Source organism: Stenella coeruleoalba (genome assembly GCF_951394435.1).
Source record: "Stenella coeruleoalba genome assembly, chromosome: 13".
In the NCBI taxonomy this organism is placed as follows: Eukaryota; Metazoa; Chordata; class Mammalia; order Artiodactyla; family Delphinidae; genus Stenella; species Stenella coeruleoalba.
Window position 1 is genome coordinate 8,863,229 of NC_137159.1, and position 18,930 is coordinate 8,882,158.

The window sequence follows — 18,930 nt, forward strand, 5'->3', positions numbered from 1 at the left end:
CCCTCCCCGTACTCTTCCCATGTGGAGCACTGTCCTTGTATATCCTCAAAAATTACCACAATGCAGGATTTGTGTAAGCAAACCTCATCTGTTATGTACTGGTTGCTTTTAGTTTCCTTCAAGGGGCTTATAGGCTCATCTCTTCCTGGTATGGAAACCACCCAGTTTGTAATTGTGGTCTGTAGACGATGATGGTTGGTGAGCTGCACTCTGCTGAGTTGTAGCACACACCTGCTTGCTTAGCTGTAATCTACCTGTGCTGGGATGGGCGGTCACCCACGGGCAGGCCCGATGGGTTTTACTAACTCTGAGAGCGCTCCAGGGTTGAGCTTCTACTATCGGCATACTGCATCCCTTATCAAACTGTTATTACTTTGAGGACAGAACTACGTTTATCCCTTTTTGTAACTACTCTCCTTGGTACATCCCTGACACCTTGTAGGCTGCTCCAGAACATCAGCTTCTTGAAGAGAGGGACCCCCTTTTTTCATCATTGTAACCCCAGAGCTCAGCACAATGCTCCACTTTCAAGTAATATATGTGGAGTAGATCCCTCACCTTGAAACCAGAACAAGCGTATTCAAATGTAATTAGGAATCTACACTAGCTCTTTTTCCTGGTAATTCAAGTTAATTTTTAAAAGATTTTTCAGAGATTTCTCTATGCTTCAGTGTTTTGTTAGGTGATGCAGGATGTCTGAACCCACTTGATTATTTCAGTGTGATTCTAAGAGATTGATTATCTTGGTGACTAAAGAACTGGGCTGAGTCTACCACGGCCCGGTGCCAAGAGAGGGTTCCAGTGAGCAGTGCAGGGGTCCTGGTGACAGGCTAAGAATAAACAAGGAACCCAGGATTTAAACCCACTATGGGGGAAAAAAATACAGGGGGGTCCCTGCCCTTAAAGGGACTTACTCTCTGGTGGGGAAAACTAGACCTTCCTACACATTAGGTGAAGGTGTGAACTAAGGGAACAAGAGGGTTGAGTGTAGGTGGGCAAGTCTTAAATCCTAAACTGAGATCCTGCAGCTGTGATGGGAAGGAGCAACGTTTTTTTCCCACTTTTACTATTTTTTTTAATTAATTTTTACTGGAGCATAATTGCTTTACAATGTTGTGTTAGTTTCTGCTGTACAGCAAAGTGAATCAGCTATACGTATACATATATCCCCTCCTTTTTGTGAAGGAGCAACTTGGAAATCATCAAGCAGAAGCATAATTGATATCCTAAGAGTTTAGGGTTCCCTGAAGAGGAAACTTGTCTTTTATTCCTTCTGAATCTCCTCCTCGCCCCTAGGGAGACACTAAAGCACACAGAAGGCGTTTCATAAATGCTTTGCCAACAAGAGGACTGTCTCAAGAAATCCAAGGCAAGCCATTATTAGAAGGAGCAGGACTTCGGAGACAAAGTCTCAGCCTTGTACACTGGAATGTGGCAGCGATTTTGGACGTGCAGCTGCTCCAGCTCCATCCATTGAATTAAACTGAGGTCTAGGGAGCAGAAAGGAGACCTCTGAGAGAACTGCTCTCAGTAGCCCATAAACAGGCGCCAGTCAGTGCTTCTATATTAAATCAGAGCTTAGAAGCAAAGAAGCCAAGTCAAGCCTGAGTGATGGGCCAGCAAACCTGAAATATCGAGTTAAAGATCACAAGTGTCTTCCAAGAATGAGGACTTGGTTGTTTATTCTCCTTAAGCCTGTCAGCCTGAACATACCTTAAAACACATAAATTTTGGTTTTGTAATACTGAGTTTCGTTCATGCATTTTTCTCCACCAACACACAAAAAATTGCAGTTTCCAAAGGTAGAATCATCCAATTTTTACAGCTACACCATTTTCGGACTTCAGAATAATACTGTTGAGCAGAACAGATTTTCTAACACCATTTTGCCAGAAGTACTGGACACAAACAAAAACACTCTCAGAAAAACACTGTCTTTTCCTATTACCTGAAATTCACTCCTGTTTTCCCCATTTAAAGAAAATTGAAGTATAGTTGATTTACAATGTCAGGCGTACAGCAAAGTGACTCAGTTATACTATACATATATGTGTGTGTATATGCTTTTTCAGATACTTTTCCATTATAGGTTATTACAAGGCATTGAATATAGTTCCCTGTGCTGTACAGTAAGCCCTTGTTGTTTATCTATTTTGTATATAGTCATGTGTATCTGTTAATCCCAAATTCCTAACTGATCCCTCCCCAACCCTTCCCCCCTTGGTAACCATAAGTGTGTTTTCAATGTTTTTGAGTCTATTTCTGTTCTGCAAATAAGTTCATTTGTATCCGTTTTTCAGATTCCACATGTAAGTGATACCATATTTGCCTTTCTCTGACTTACTTCACTTAGTATGATAATCTCTAGGCCCATCCATGTTGCTGCAAATGGCATTATTTCATTCTTTTTATGTCTGAGTAATATTCCATCATATATATGTACCACATCTTCTTTACCCATTCATCTGTCAATGGACATTTAGGTTACTTCCATGTCTTGCCTATTGTAAATAGTTCTGCTATGAACATTGGGGTAGATGTATCTTTTCAAATTAGAGTTTTCATCTTTTCCAAAACTCACTCCTTTTTACTTATTCATTGCAGTCTTTCTCTTATCCCATGAGCAAAGTATGGTGATCAGCAGCTGAACCTATTTGCCGCTTCTGCTCAAGGAGCAGAGGCTGGCCAGCATGCTGGGCTGAGCTGGCCGAGGGGAGTCCAGGCTCAGAAGGAAGAGGCGATCACAGATCTACTAATGATGGCTGATGGTGGGAGACGGGGCTAGAAGTGAAAGGTGTTCAGCTGCCTAACCCTGATCTGGAACCATGAGGGGGTCCTGAGCTGTGGGTGTGGCTGTACATATGAAACACGCTAAAGTTAAGACTGCCCCTCAAGTGTCTGCATCTGCCTCTTCTTCTTCCTTCCCCTCCCCGCCCCCCTTCCTCCTCCTCTGGTATAAGATACCAGCTCTGGCTTGAAATGGGAGCTCAGAGCTCCAACCACGGCCATCAGCCTGGGTGCTCATCCTACCACTGGATGTCTTGCATTCTCAACTCTGAAGAGCCTGGCGTGGAAAATGAGTCCACTGTCAGCTTCACCGATGAGTCCAGATTTCGAGCTAGCCACATCAATGCCAAAATGATTGACTTTTGTTTAGGCTGGTGCCAGGCCCTCAGTGAAAAATTTTACTCTAATGTGATTTTCTCAGTCCATACTTACTATTTCAGTTTAATTAAAATGTTGAGGACAAAACAGAAGAGAAAAACCAAAGTAAAAGATGAGGTCTGCTCCGAACCCTAGAGATCAGAAGCCTCTTTCCTTCCTGAGAGGGAGCCCCCAGACCACTACGTAGACCCCTCACTCTGGGCCCACAAGGCTTTCCTAACTTAAGGAGCAGCTTCCCATGGAATTAGGACTGTACCCCTTAAAGATACAGTCCCTGGAAAGGACCAGCAGTTAAAGTTCCTTCCCAAGTCAGCAATAACCCAGCTCCCATGCAGAACAATCCATCCCATCCAATCATGAAAGCTTCCGAGAACTGAAAATTACCACATCCAACTGACAAATATTCCTGCACCATTCACACCTCTCACTGCACCCAATCTGACAATAGGGAAGTGGGGGAAAGTCATGCCGAGAAAGGGCCCCACAGTATAATCCTAGGTACCACTGCTAGTAGATGAACAGGTGCTCCTGATTTCCTCTAGAAAGGTCCTGGTCACCTACCCTTAATATAAACCTTGGAAATGGATCCACCTCCAATCGGGACGCAGCTAATCAGTACAGTATTCACTTCCTACTTCCAAATTCCGATTCCCATCCATCACTATGCATGCGAATAAACTGGTTAGTATCATAACTAGTCTGAAAATGCTCACTGTCCTGTTGGATTATTTTACTTTCTAGAGCCAATGTCTACAATAAAAGCCCACTTGGAATCCTAAAAGGAAACTAATATTAATTGAATGTCATTTTTGTACTAAACATTACCATGGGTGTTATATGCCTTAACTCCCCCAACAATCATATGAGGTAAATGTGATTTTTCCCATTTTTACAACTAAGAGAACATAGCTCAGAAAGGTTAGGTAACTTACCTAAAGTCACACAAGTAGTTAGTGGCAAAACTAACTAGGGTTTGAATCCAGGTCTGACTCCAAAGTTGATTCACTTTCCAGCAAACGCTGTTTGCCAGAGCCAGAAGAAGAATCATGCAAGAACAAAACATTGTGAGAGCTTTTGCACTACTGTTTAGCAAATATTCATTTCCCTCCCCACCTCGGTGTGAGCGAAGTAGATGTCCTCATCTGCTTGATGTGGGACTTGGTCATGTCATGTGCTTTGGCCAACAGAATATGAGTGGGTGTGACATGAGCAGAGGCCGTAAGTAGGGCTGCATGGCTTGGCCTGGTGCTTGTGCTCATTGCTCATGCTGACGGCCACAACAGAACTATATCCTGGAGAGCACTAGTTAAAGGAGGACACGTCCCTCCTCAATTAATCAATCTGCAGTTGACCTGTAGACCTGTGAGCAAGAAATAATGGCGAAAGTATTACTAATTTGATGAAAACTATAAACCAGCAGGTCCAAGAAGCTCAATGAACCCCAAGGACAAGACACAGCTGTCAGGCTTGGAGGGGAGACTCAGTGGCAGGCTTTGCTCTTGAAAAGAAATGTTGAGAAGCTTCAGGAGGCAAAAGGAAGAAACAGAAGGGAGGAGCCAGGGAGAATGTATGTCACTCTTTCCTCCTCCAGTGGCTCAGCAGCAGCTATTAAAATATCACCTAATGAGGACTTAACTGGTGGTCCAGCAGTTAAGACTCCACACTCCCAATGCAGGGGACAGGGTTCGATCCCTGGTCATGGAACTAAATCCTGCATGCGTGCCGCAACTGAAAGATTCCCACATGCCACGACTAAAAAGATCCTGCATGCCACAACTAAAGATCCCGCACGCCACAACTAAAACCCGGGGCAGCCAAAATAAATATTTTTTTAAAAAAATATCACACCTCATGAAGAGTATGTGAGGAGGATGGTGGGAGGGAATAAAGAGAGGAGCTGAATTTTCATCCAGACTAGCATGGAAAAACTAGACACAGAGCCAGGCAAACAGAGGATCCCAGGGGGCAAGGAGAATAGAAGGGTATCCCCCCTCCCCTAAGAGTTCTCAGAAATCCAGGGGAAGGTCTTTGGACAGCACCTGGCCACAGAATCAGAGGTGAGAGGCAATTTACTCTTGATTCCTGAGGCGGGCAGGCACCACCATATGCACAAGAGCTCAGCGGGGCTGATGCAGTAGGTGCCATGAACCTTAGCCCTCTTCCCGTCCTCTCTCTAAATATTCCTGACAGCCAAAGAAAACTGCCCAGTAACTCTTAGGAAGTAATGTAGAAACAAATTTTAATGTAATGCACTATTTAAGGTACCACCCTAGGCAGCACATATTGCCTGTGTCAAAACACTGGAAAAGCTTTCTATCGCCCAAAAAGAGCAGTCCTGGGAAAATGAGCAGACAGGAAAAAATTCAATCTGGGGGGGAAATTCTTCCAAGTACATATAAGAATCCAAAGCAGGCACAGAATAAAGAAATGATTGTACACGATGTATCTAGTGCTGTCTTTGCAAGGAAGCAAGAAACAAGACAAAATTGTTCTCAGCCTACAACTACTTTTTGCTATCTCAGGGGAAGACGATGATGTACGGATTTGCCCCAAAACATGAGGCCTAAAAGTTCGTTAAAATTCACACATAATTAACTTATTTGTAGATACTATTACAATTCATTTATCAAACCCATTACAAGAAATGCAGATTCCTACAAATAGCTATTTATCAACAAGTATCACACATCAAAATTAAGTGAATTAAGAACTTGTAGCTATGCATTTATCTAATCTATCCAGTCTCCACTAATCTGAGTTGGAGTAGTCCAAAGGACTTCAGAAACCTTAGAGAATAATTATAGCCTTTTAAATCTTGAATTGATAATGGGCACAAATGCAATATAATTGGTCCAAATTTTTAAAGGCTTTTTAATACATTGGCAAGGAAAGCTGCAGTAAGCAAACTGCTGATACAACTCAATAATTTTTTTTAAATATCTTTATTAGAGTATAATTGCTTTACAATGGTGCATTAGTTTCTGCTTTATAACAAAGCAAATCAGCTATACATACACATATATCCCCATATGTCCTCCCTCTTGCAACTCCCTCCCACCCTCCCTATCCCATCCCTCTAGGTGGTCACAAAGTACCGAGCTGATCTCCCTGTGCTATGCGGCTGCTTCCCACTAGCTATCTATTTTACATTTGGTAGTGTATATATGTCAATGCTACTCTCTCACTTCGTCCCAGCTTACCCTTCCCCCATACCATGTCCTCAAGTCCATTCTCCATTCTCTACATCTGCGTCATTATTCCTATCCTGCCCCTAGGTACTTCATAACCATTTTTTTCTTTTTAGATTCCATATATATGTGTTAGCATACGGTATTTGTTTTTCTCCTTCTGACTTACTTCATTCTGTATGACAGACTCTAGGTCCATCCACCTCATTACAAATAACTTAATTTTGTTTCTTTTTATGGCTGAGTAATATTCCATTGTATATATTGCCACATCTTCTTTATCCATTCATTTGTCGATGGACACTTAGGTTGCTTCCATGTCCTGGATATTGTATACAGAGCTGCAGTGAACATTGTGGTACATGACTCTTTTTGAATTATGGTTTTCTCAGAGTATATGCCCAGTAGTGGCACTGCTGGGTTGTATGGTAGTTCTATTTTTAGTTTCTTAAGGAACCTCCGTACTGTTCTCCGTAGTGGCTGTATCAATTTACATTCCCACCAACACTGCAAGAGGGTTCCCTTTTCTCCACACCCTCTCCAGCATTTATTGTTTCTAGATTTTTTGATGATGGCCATTCTGACTGGTGTGAGATGATATCTCATTGTAGTTTTGATTTGCATTTCTCTAATGATTAATGATGTTGAGCATTCTTTCATGTGTTTGTTGGCAGTCTGTATATCTTCTTTGGAGAAATGTCTATTTAGGTCTTCTGCCCATTTTTGGATTGGGCTGTTTGTTTTTTTGATATTGAGCTGCATGAGCTGCTTGTAAATTTTGAAGATTAGTCCTTTGTCAGTTGCTTCATTTGCAAATATTTTCTCCCATTCTGAGGGTTGTCTTTTCGTCTTGTTTATGGTTTCCTTTGCTGTGCGAAAGCCTTTGTTTCATTAGGTCCCATTTGTTTATTTTTGTTTTTATTTCCATTTCTCTACAAGGTGGGTCAAAAGGATCTTGCTGTGATTTATGTCATAGAGTGTTCTGCCTAGGTTTTCCTCTAAGACTTTAATAGTGTCTGGCCTTACATTAAGGTCTTTAATCCATCTGGAGTTTACTTTTGTGTATGTATTAGGGGGTGTTCTGATTTCATTCTTTTACATGTAGCTGTCCAGTTTTCCCAGCACCACTTATTGAAGAGTCTGTCTTTTCTCTATTGTATAGTCTTGCCTCCCTTATCAAAGATAAGGTGACCATATCTGTGTGGGTTTTTCTCTGGGCTTTCTAACCTGTTCCATTGATCTATATTTCTGTTTTTGTGCCGGTACCATACTGTCTTGATTACTGTAGCATTGTAGTATAGTCTGAAGTCAGAAAGCCTGATTCCTCCAGCTCTGTTTTTCTTTCTCAAGATTGCTTTGGCTACTCGGTGTTTCCATACAAATTGTGAAATTTTTTGTTCCAGTTCTGTGAAAAATGCCATTGGTAGTTTGATAGGGATTGCACTGAATCTGTACACTGCTTTGGGTAGTAGAGTCATTTTCACAATATTGAATCTTCCAATCCAAGAACATGGTATATCTCTCCAACTGTTTGTATCATCTTTAATTTCTTTCATCAGTGTCTTATAGTTTTCTGTATACAGGTCTTTTGTCTCCAGAGGTAGGTTTATTCCTAGGTATTTTATTCTTTTTGTTGCAATGGTAAATGGGAGGGTTTCCTTAATTTTTCCTTCAGATTTTTCATCATTGGTGTACAGGAATGCAAGAGATTTCTTTGCATTAATTTTGTATCCTGCTACTTTACAAAATTCATTAATTAGCTCTCGTAGTTTTCTGGTAGCATCTTTAGGATTCTCTATTTATAGTATCATGTCATCTGCAAACAGTGACAGCTTTACTTCTTCTTTTCCGATTTGGATTCCTTTTATTTCTTTTTCTTGTCTGATTGCTGTGGAGAAAACTTCCAAAACTATGTTGAACAATAGTGGTGAGAGTGGGCAACCTTGTCTTGTTCCTGATCTTAGTGGAAATGCTTTCAGTTCTTCACCATGAGAACAATATTGGCTGGGGGTTTGTCATATATGGCCTTTATTATGTTGAGGTAAGTTCTCTCTATGCCTACTTTCTGGAGGGTTTTTATCATAAATGGGTGTTGAATTTTGTCAAAAGCTTTTTCTGCATCTATTGAGGTGATCATACGGTTTTTCTCCTTCAATTTGTTAATATGGTGTATCTCATTGATTGATTTGCATATATTGAAGAATCCTTGCATTCCTGGAATAAACCCCACTTGATCATGGTGTATGATCCTTTTAATGTGCTGTTGGATTCTGTTTGCTAGTATTTTGTTGAGGATTTTTACATCTATGTTCATCAGTGATATTGGCCTGTAGTTTTCTTTCTTTGTGATATCTTGCTCCCAAAGTCCACCGCCTCAGTTTGGGATGATTCATTGTCTATTCAGGTATTCCACAGATGCAGGGTATATCAGGTTGATTGTGGAGATTTAATCCACTGCTCCTGAGGCTGCTGGGTGAAATTTCCCTTTCTCTTCTTTGTTCGCACAACTCCTGGGGTTCAGCTTTGGATTTGGCACCACCTCTGCATGTAGGTCACCTGAGGGCGTCTGTTCTCCACTCAGACAGGATGGGGTTAAAGGAGCAGCTGATTCGGGGGCACTGGCTCACTCAGGCCTGGGGGAGGGAGTGGTATGGAACGCAGGGCCAGCCTGCTGCGGCAGAGGCTGGCATGACGTTGCACCAGCCTGAGGCGCACCGTGTGTTCTCCCAGGAAACTGTCCCTGGATCACGGGACCCTGGCAGTGGCGGGCTGCACAGGCTCCCAGCAGGGGAGGTGTGGAGAGTGACCTGTGCTCGCACACAGGCTTCTTGGTGGTGGTAGCAGCAGCCTTAGCATCTCATGCCTGTCTCTGGTGCCCGAGCTGATAGCCGCGGCATGTGCTCGTCTCTGGAGCTCATTCAGGCTGTGCTCTGAATCCCCTCTCCTCACGCACCCCGAAACAATGGTCTCTTGCTTCTTCGGCAGCTCCAGACTTTTTCCCGGACTCCCTCCCGGCTAGCCGTGGCACACTAGTCCCCTTCAGGCTGTGTTCATGCAGCCAACCCCAGTCGTATCCCTGGGATCCGACCTCCAAAGCCCGAGCCTCAGCTCCCAGCCCCCACCCGCCCCAGCGGGTGAGCAGACGAGCCTCTCAGGCTGGTGAGTGCTGGTCGGCACCAATCCTCTGTGCAGGAATCTCTCCGCTTTGCCCTCTGCACCCCTGTTGCTGCGCTCTCCTCCATGGCTCTGAAGCTTCCCCCACTCCTCCACCCACAGTCTCTGCCCACGAAGGGCCTTCCTAGTATGTGGAAACTTTTCCTCCTTCCCAGCTCCGTCCCACTGCTGCAGGTCCCGTCCCTATTCTTTGTCGCTGTTTTTTCTTTTGCCCTACCCAGGTACGTGGGGAGTTTCTTGCCTTTTGGGAGGTCTGGGGTCTTCTGCCAGCATTCAGCAGGTGTTCTGTAGGAGTTGTTCCACATGTTGATGTATTTCTGATGTATTTGTGGGGAAGAAGGCGATATCCAGGTCTCACTCCTCTGCCATCTTGAATGTCTCCTCACAACTCAATCTTTTATTTGCTTTCTAATTATATCACTAGACCTACCCAAATCTATACTAATAAACAGGGTAGGGGAGGAGTGGAGAAAAGAAAAAAGAGAAAGGAAGAAAGGAAAATATATTGGGGGCAAAAAATGAAAAGCTTTAAAAGCCAGTGTATAGTATGAGAAAAAGCATGTATTGAATAAGACAGCACAGAAACCAAGAATACATGTGCTCCCATGTGTGTGTGTTGAAAAAGTGTGTGTTGAATAAGACAGCACAGAAACTGAGAATATACGTGCTCACCACTTAGAATATTCAGTCCAGCAATACACAAAATGAAGGTTTATTCGGATAACATCAAACCCATTTTTCACATCTACAGTAAATATACAGGGCAGAGAGAAAAACAAATTGAATGTCAAAAGGTCATTACCAATCAAGAGTAGAGTGCGACCGGGCAATGAAGCAGAGTAGATGGCCCAGGGCAAGCCCATCACATACAGGAATGTAATATCGATATATTGCAAAGGAATCCACATACATCAGTGGAGAAAGAAAGATTAATAAGTGAATGGTGTGAATATCTTTTTTGGTGGTGTATTTCTTTCTGTACTTTAGACTTCTGGGGGAGATGGATTTCTAGTAGTGAAAATACTGGATCAACATGATTAAACATTTTGGGGTCATGTCTCACACTGAATTGCTTTCCAAAAAAAGTTTTAAGACAATCTAAGTCACATCAGCAGTGTATATGGAATACCCATTTCACTGAACCTGAATTAGCATAAAAATAATATCTCACCGTTCCCAGCTGAATTTGCTTTGATAAAGAAATTAATGTCAATTAGTAGTGAACAGTAGTGAAATTGAACATTTTTGTATTTAACTTCTTTTGCCCATTTACCTGCTGGGGTCTGCCGACTTGGTTCAGAAAGGCAAGAGGGAGAGCATCACAAACTATCACCCAGAGAAAACTTATTTGCAGGAACCACTCTCAGCAACAGCAAAGAAGAGTGCGTTTAGCCATGAAGCATAGCCCCTTCCCCACACCATCTCCCATATGAACCACCAGCAGATACCTATCTTGTGTCCTTTCAGTGGTGAATAGTAAAGAGGAAGCCAGCACACAGCATCCAAAGAACAACATAAGAAAAAAATGAGGGAAAGAGCAGCAAAATTACCAAGAGATGAATAACACTCACTAAAAACGTTATCAGGGAATACATGAAAATTATGATCCAACATTCCACCATGAATTTAAAAATATATATGAAGCCATCATCTCCTTGAAGGAAGAAAACAAAGCAGACATGCAAAAACTCAAGAATGTGATGGCAAGATAACAGGAAGAGATGAAATATGAAAAAGTCAGGAAAGAAGAAAAAAAATCACAGAAATTAATATGAAAATGGTGGGAAATCAACAAAGAAAATATACGCTGGAACTCACTATAAGAAACTAGAAAAGGTGAACACAAGCAGAAATAAAGTATTCTAAAACATCAGAGAGAAAATAATAGGAGACAGGCAAAGGAGAGCTATCGTACTTTAACACACAAAGTGAGTCACCAAGAGAGAAGAAAACCAGCCTGGCACAACGGTTAAGAAAATGAAGTATTTGACTTCATGTCAATGAAGTGAATGTGAATTTGGACAAGTTTCTTAACCACTTTCTTTCTTGGTTTCCCCGTCACTAAAATGAGGATAATGTTAGTACCTACTCCATAGGGCTGTTAGGAAGTTTAAGTGGGTTAAAATTTGATATGAGGCTGGAACAGTGCCTGGCATATTCCAAGCAATGTCCAAGTGTTTGTTAAATTTAAAAATAGTAATAAATAAAACAACAGGGCAGAAGAAGTATTTTAAAGTATAATTCAAGGAAACTTGCCTGAAATAGAAGTCTTAGAGGTTCATATTAAAGGGCACACTACATACCAGGGAATATCAACCACAGCAGTCAACGCTGAGACATATCCTAGGACTTAGTGGATTTAAAGATAAAAAAAAGAATCCTTTGGAGCAAAATGGCTGAACAAGATATCCCTTGATCATATCCCTGCCTCAACAACAATAATTTGGCATCCACCCACGGACAGAAGTGCCTTCACAGGAGCTTTGAAAGTGTCTTCATAGGAGCTTTGGGATCCAGGTAGGAGACTGCGAAGTCCAAGACCAAGGAGAGGTGTTTTGAGAAGGCAGGTCTGCCCCATGCTGCTGACTTACCAACCATGCTCCCCGCTACAGAAACAGAAACAGCTTTGTGCCCCTGAGAACTTGACTACAGCCCTGTTTGGCTTGGTCCTGTCTCCAGCACCATATGCCGAAGGACCCAGGAGGAGCCATGCTCACCCGAGCATCAGGTGATAGACACACAGCCCTCGGTCCCAGCTGTGGGCCCTAAATTGGCCCGTGAACCAGTTCCAGCCCCTCTTGGCCACAGTCTGGGAGCCCCTGGAGGTAAGCCCCCAAACTCAGTCAGATTGTGGATTCTGAAGAGGCCCTGTAATTGGGCTCCAGCCCATCCCAGCCATTGTCCACAGTCTTGCTAGCACAGGGATCCTGCAGGAGAAATACCTGTCTATACCCCCAGAGATCCAGAAAGGGCCCCATACTTGCCTCTAAACCCCTCACAGCCTCCATCTGCCAGCAGTCCTTAGGGTCCAGGGCCCCAGTGGGAGACTCTCCAGTCTGAACCCCCAGAAGGACCCTGTACTGGGCTCCAACCTCAACACAGCTTCAGTCCACCAGCAGACCTGCCAGCAAGGGACCCAGTAGTACACACTACTGTCTGTGCTCCAAGAGACTCTGAAAAGGACATATACTCAGTTCCAGGTCCTCCCAGCCTCAGTCCACACCACTGAGCCCAACCTGCCCAGGGACCTGGTGGGAGACATACACATCTGTGCCTCCAGGGCCAGGTCTGCAGACCTCAAACATGGCTATAGAATCTCAAACAACCCTGGGGCCCCATTCCAGCCCCTCTCAGCCATGGTCCAGGGCCAGTCCTGCCCACCTAGGGGCCCATCCAGTGACCAGGCATCAGTCCTCCCAGGGATCTAGTGGGAGCCATGCCCCCTGCACACCTAGTAATAGACCTGCTGTCTAAGGACCCAACTGTGGAACCCGAAGAGGATCCTTATCCCAGAACACCCTACTGAACAAGGTACTGGAGGCAGTCCCATTCACCCAGAGACGAGACAGGATCCACACCTGTCCCAGCCCCTGATAACAAGCCTGCCAACTTAAGATCCCACTACAGACCCAGCAACAGCCATATAACTGGGTCTAACCCAGCACAACTGAGATTTCAGAGGTAGTCCATCAGCCCAGGGAACAGACAGGAGAAGGTTTTTACCTATGGAAACCAGTCCGAAAAGACTGGAAGAAGTGTATGCTTCTTCAAATGTACAGATACCAATGCAAGGCTACATGAATCATTAAGAATCAGGCAAAGATGACACCATCAAAGGAATTAATAAAGATCCAGTAACTGACCCCAAAGAAATGGAGACCTACAGATTACTTGAAAAAGAATTCAAAATAATCATCTTAAGGAAACTCAGTGACGGCTTCCCTGGTGGCACAGTGGTTGAGAGTCCGCCTGCCGATGCAGGGGACGCGGGTTCGTGCCCCAGTCTGGGAAGATCCCACATGCTGTGGAGTGGCTAGGCCCGTGAGCCATGGCTGCTGAGCCTGCGCGTCCAGAGCCTGTGCTCTGCAACGGGAGAGGCCACAACAGTGAGAGGCCCGCATACCGCACACACACAAAAAAAGAAACTCAGTGAAATGCAAGAACACAGATAACTAAACAAAATCAGGAAAACAATGCATGAACAAAATGAGTTTAATAAAGAAACAGAAACCATAAAAAACAACCAAAACAGAAATCCTGAACCTGAAGAATACAATGTCAGAACTGAAAAATTCTTTAGAGAGCCTCAACAATAGACTTGATCATGAAGCAGAATCAGAAAACTTGAAGACAGATGATTTGAAATTAGCCGATTATAAGAACAAAAAGGAAAAAGAATGAAAAAGAGTGAAGAAAACCTATATGTAGTATGGGACACCTTCAAGCAAATGAATAGTCACAACATAGGAGTCCCAGAAGGAAAAGACAGAAAGGGGCAGAAAGATTATTTAAAGAAATAATAGCTGAAAATTTCCCAAATCTAGAAAGAGATATGGACATCTAAGTAGAAGAATCTCAAAGGATCCCAAGGACCCCAAGCAAGACCAACCCAAAGAAGATCACTCTGAGACACACTATCATCAAAATGTAAAAAGTCAAAGATGAAGAGAAAATTTTGAAAGCAGCAAGAGAAAAATGACTTATCATGAACAAGGGAACCCCCGTAAGACTATAAGCAGATTTCTCTGCAGAAAGTCTGCAGGCCATGAGGGAATGAGCTGATATGAAATATTCACAGTGCTAAAAGCAAAAAACTGCCAACCAAGAAAACTATACCCAGCAAAACTGTCCTTCAGAAATGAAGGAGAGATAAAGAATTTCACAGACAAACAAAAGCTAAGGAAGTTCATCATCACTACATCTACCTTACAGAAATGCTAAAGGGAGTTGAAATGAAAGGATGCTAAGTAACAACTGAAAAATACATAAAAGTATAAAACTCACTGGTAAAGGTAATTATATAGTTCAATTCAGAATACCCAAATGCTGTAATCATGGTGTGTAAATCACTTTTATCTCTAGCACAGAAGTTAAACAATAATATTAAAAACAACTATAATAAGCTACAATAATAAATAAGCTACAATATGTATAAGTTGTAATTATATACAGTATATAAGCTACCATAATTTGTTAATGGATGCACAAGATAAAAAGATCAATAGCATAAAATGTGGGGAGGAGAGAGTAAAAGAGTAGTGGTTTTGTATGCAATTGAAAGTAAGTTGTTATCAGCTTAAAATAGACGTTATATCTTACAAGATGTTTTATGTAAGCCTTGTGGTGGCCACACATATACAAAAAAATACAACAAAGACCTTTAGTAGTTACACAAAAAGTAAAGGAATTAAAGCATACCATTACAAAAAATAAATCACAAAGGAAGACAGTAAGAGAGGAAGAAAGGAACAAAATAACTTAAAAAGTCATAAAATAACATAATGGTAATAGTAAGTCTTTATCTATCAATAATTACATTAAATGTAAATGGACTAAATTCTCCAATCAAAAGACACAAAGTGGCTGAATGGATAAAAGAAACATCCAACAACATGCTGCCTATAGGAGACTCACTTTAGCTTTAAGGTCACACATAGGTTGAAAGTGAAGGGATGAAAAAAGATGTTCCATGCAAATGGTAACCAAAGGAGAGCAGAAGTGGCTATACTTATATCAGATAAAATAGCCTTTCAATCAAAACTGGTCACAAGAGACAAAGAAGGTCGCTATGTAAAAAGGGACCAAGTGATAAAGAGACCAAGTCATTAAGAGGATATAACAATTGTAGGTATATATGCACCCAACATTGAAGCACCTAAATATTTAAAGCAAATATTAATAGAACTGAAGGGAGAAATAGATAACAATGTAATAATAGTAGGGAACTTCAATACCCCACATTCAACAATGGTTACATCACCCAGACAGAAAGTAAATAAGGAAACACTGTACTTGAACTATTCCTTAGACCAAATGGACCTGAGACACATACAGAACATACCACCAACAGCACCAGAATACACATTTTTCTCAATTGCATCTGAAACATTCTCCAGGATAGATCATATATTAAGTCACAAAATAAGCTTTAGCAAATGTAAGGAAACTGAAATCATACCAAGTATCTTTTCCAACCATAATAGTATGAAATTAGAAATTAATCAAAAGAGGAAAATGGAAAATTCACAAATGTGTGGAAATTAAACAACCTGAACACTCCTGAACAAATGAGTCAAAGAAGACATCAAAAAAGAAATCAAAAAATATCTTGAAACAAATAGAAATGGAAACACAGAACAAAAAAATATCAAAACTTATGGAGTGCAGCAAAAGCCATTCTAAGAGGGAAGTGTATAGCAACAGCACCTACATTTAAAAGATAAAAAGAAAGATCACAGATAAATGACCTAACTTTACACCTCAAGGAAATAAAGAACTAAATGAGTCCAAAGATGGCAGAAGTAACAAAGATCAGAGCAGAAATAAACGAAATATAGACAGGGAAAACAATAGAAAAGATCAACAAAACTAAGACGGTATTCTGAAAAGATAAAATTGACAAACCTTTAGCTAGACTAAGAAAAAAGAGCAAAGACTCAGTGATCATGGGTTGCCTGTGCCCTGGTCATCGATAGTACAGGGAGAGGAGTTACTGAAAGACATTTTTCCATGTCTGAAGGGCCCAGTTGTCCCTTCCAAACCCTGGATCTTTCACACACTATCTTTTTTCTCCTGCCATTCCCTTCAGAGCTCAGGCCTTTGCTGCCCCCCTCCGTGATATGGTGACCAGGCTGGCGCCCAGATTGCAGGGGTTCACTTTGTCTTTGAAGTTAAGGAGTCTCTTGGCAGAAACCAGTCAACACATCTATATTTGGATCTCACACTGGAACGAGTTCAGGTCGGTTCAGTGGGAGGTAGAAACCCTGTGACAGTGCCTTTGCTTAGTAGACTCCACAGATGCAACATGGTGCCCCCAAGAGGCATGCCTGGCTCCCAGATAACAGGTCAGCCTTAGATCTGGAGATTGTTGAGGAAGTCCCATGAGTCAGTGACCTTGGGGTGACGTGGGATCTGGGATTGCTGGTATTTCTCCCCAAGATTCCTATTGTTCATGGACACCAGTGGGGCAGAGAATGGACAGTGAGGTCTCCATGTGAAGAGCTCCCTACTGCCTGCTCAGAGCATCACAGGAGAACTGTTCACTCAGCATGAGAGATCAGGGGCAAAGCACTGGGACTGGGGGCTTGGCATCCCCTTTAACTGGCTCTGAGTCCTGACAGCAGTGCCCTTGGAGGGCCAGGGAAGGCTGACCCTGGTCCCTCTGCTGTGCCTGGATGACTTCAATAACCAAGAGATTTTTTCTTGAGTTGGCAGCTGCTCCTCATCATCATTTTCTCTCCATCCATCCATTCAATAAACCATATGGACCCATCCACCCCCAAAAAAAGAGCAAAGACTCAAATAAAATTAGAAATGAAATCTAAATATGACACAATAGAAATACAAAGGATCATAAGAGACTATTATAAATAATCACATGCCAACAAATTGGATAACCTAAAAGAATGGATAAATTCCTAGAAATATAGAAACTACCAACACTGAATCATGAAGAAAAAGAAAATCTGGGCCAGGTGCCTGGAGGCATGTCAGCTGGTCCTTCGGCGGGCTTTTCAGGGACAAGGATGGCTATAGTCAGTGATTTCTACCTACACTACTATGTAGGGCACAAGGGCAAGTTTGGACACGAGTTTCTGGAGTTGGAGTTTTGGCCAGATGGAAAACTTAAGATATGCCAACAACAGCAATTATAAAAATGATGTCATGATCAGAAGGGAGGCTTATGTACACAAGAGTGTAATGGAAGAACTGAAGAGAATTATTGATGACAGTAAATTACAAAAGAAGATGATGCTTTGTGGCCTCCCTCTGACAGGGCTGGCCAGCAGGAGCTTGAAATTGTAATTGGAGATGAACACATTTCTTTTACCACATCAAAAATAGGTTCCCTTATTGATGTTAATCAGTCAAAGGATCCTGACGGCCTTCGAGTATTTTACTGTTTGGTACAGGATGTGAAATGTTTAGTTTTTAGTCCTACTGGATTACATTTCAAGATTAAACCAATCTAAATTGTAAAAAAAAAAAAGAAAAAAGAAAAGAAAATCTGAACAGATTAAGAATTAATACCAATCCTCCTCAAGCCCTTCCAAAAAACTGAAAAAGAGGGAGCACTTCCAAGCTCATTTTATGAGGCCAGAACTAGCCTTATACCAAAGCCAAAAAATGACACTACAAGAAAAGTTTACTATAGACTAATATCACTAATGAATATGTATGCAAAAATTCTCAACAAAATACTAGCAAACCAAATTCAACATCACATTAAAAGGTTCATACACTGTGATCAAGTAGGATTTATCCCTGGGATGCAAAGACTGTTCAACATACACAAATTAATAAATGTGATACACCAAATCATGATTCTCTCAATAGATGTAGAAAAAGCATTTCACAAAATTCAACATTCTTTCATGATAAATGAACATGAAGTGAACTCTCAAGAAATTGGGTACAGAAGGAATATACCTCAACATAATAAAAACCATATATGACAAACTCACAGCTAACATACTCAGTGGTGAAAGGTTGAAAGCTTTCCCACTAAGATCAGGAACAAGAAAAGAGTTTCCACTCTCACTACTCCCATTCAGCATAGTACTGGAAGTCCCAGCAAGAGCAATCAGGCAAGAAAAATAAATAAATACATCCAAATCAGACAGGCAGAAGTAAAATAGTCTCTGTTTGCAGATGATATGATCTTAAAAACTCCACCAAAAAACCTATTAGAACTAATAAACAAATTCAGTAAAGTTGCAGGATACAAAATCAACAGGCAAAAATCAGTTGTGTTTCTACATACTAACAGCAAATTATCTGAAAAAGATATAAAGAAAACAATCCCACTTATAATAGCATCAAAAATAATAAAATACTTAGAAATAAATTTAACCAAGATGTTGAAAGATCTGTACACTGACAAATTATAAGACATTGATAAAAATAAATTGATGAAGACACAAATAAATGGGAAAATATCTCTTGTATGTGAATTAGAATAATTAACATTGTTAAAATGTCTATATTACCAAAAGCCATCTATAGATTCAAGGCAATTCCTATTAAAATTCCAAAGGGGGCTTCCCTGGTGGCACAGTGGTTAAGAATCTGCCTGCCGATGCAGGGGACAGGGGTTCAAGCCCTGGTCCGGGAAAATCCCACAGGCCGTGGAGCAACTAAGCCTGTGCACCACAACTACTGAACCTGCGCTCTAGAGCCCACA

General features: G+C 41.7%; 1 protein-coding gene and 1 pseudogene across 9 annotated transcripts in view; one reads left to right on the forward strand and one right to left on the reverse strand.

Annotated features, from left to right (window-relative positions):
* The window catches only part of VWA3B (von Willebrand factor A domain containing 3B), a 244,818-nt gene that overhangs the window by 135,467 nt on the left and 90,421 nt on the right, over window positions 1–18,930 (reverse strand). The gene's annotated exons all lie outside the window — the stretch shown is intronic.
* Window positions 17,144–17,820, forward strand: LOC307196456 (protein mago nashi homolog 2-like; annotated as a pseudogene). The gene has a single exon. The product of its transcript is annotated as a protein mago nashi homolog 2-like (transcript).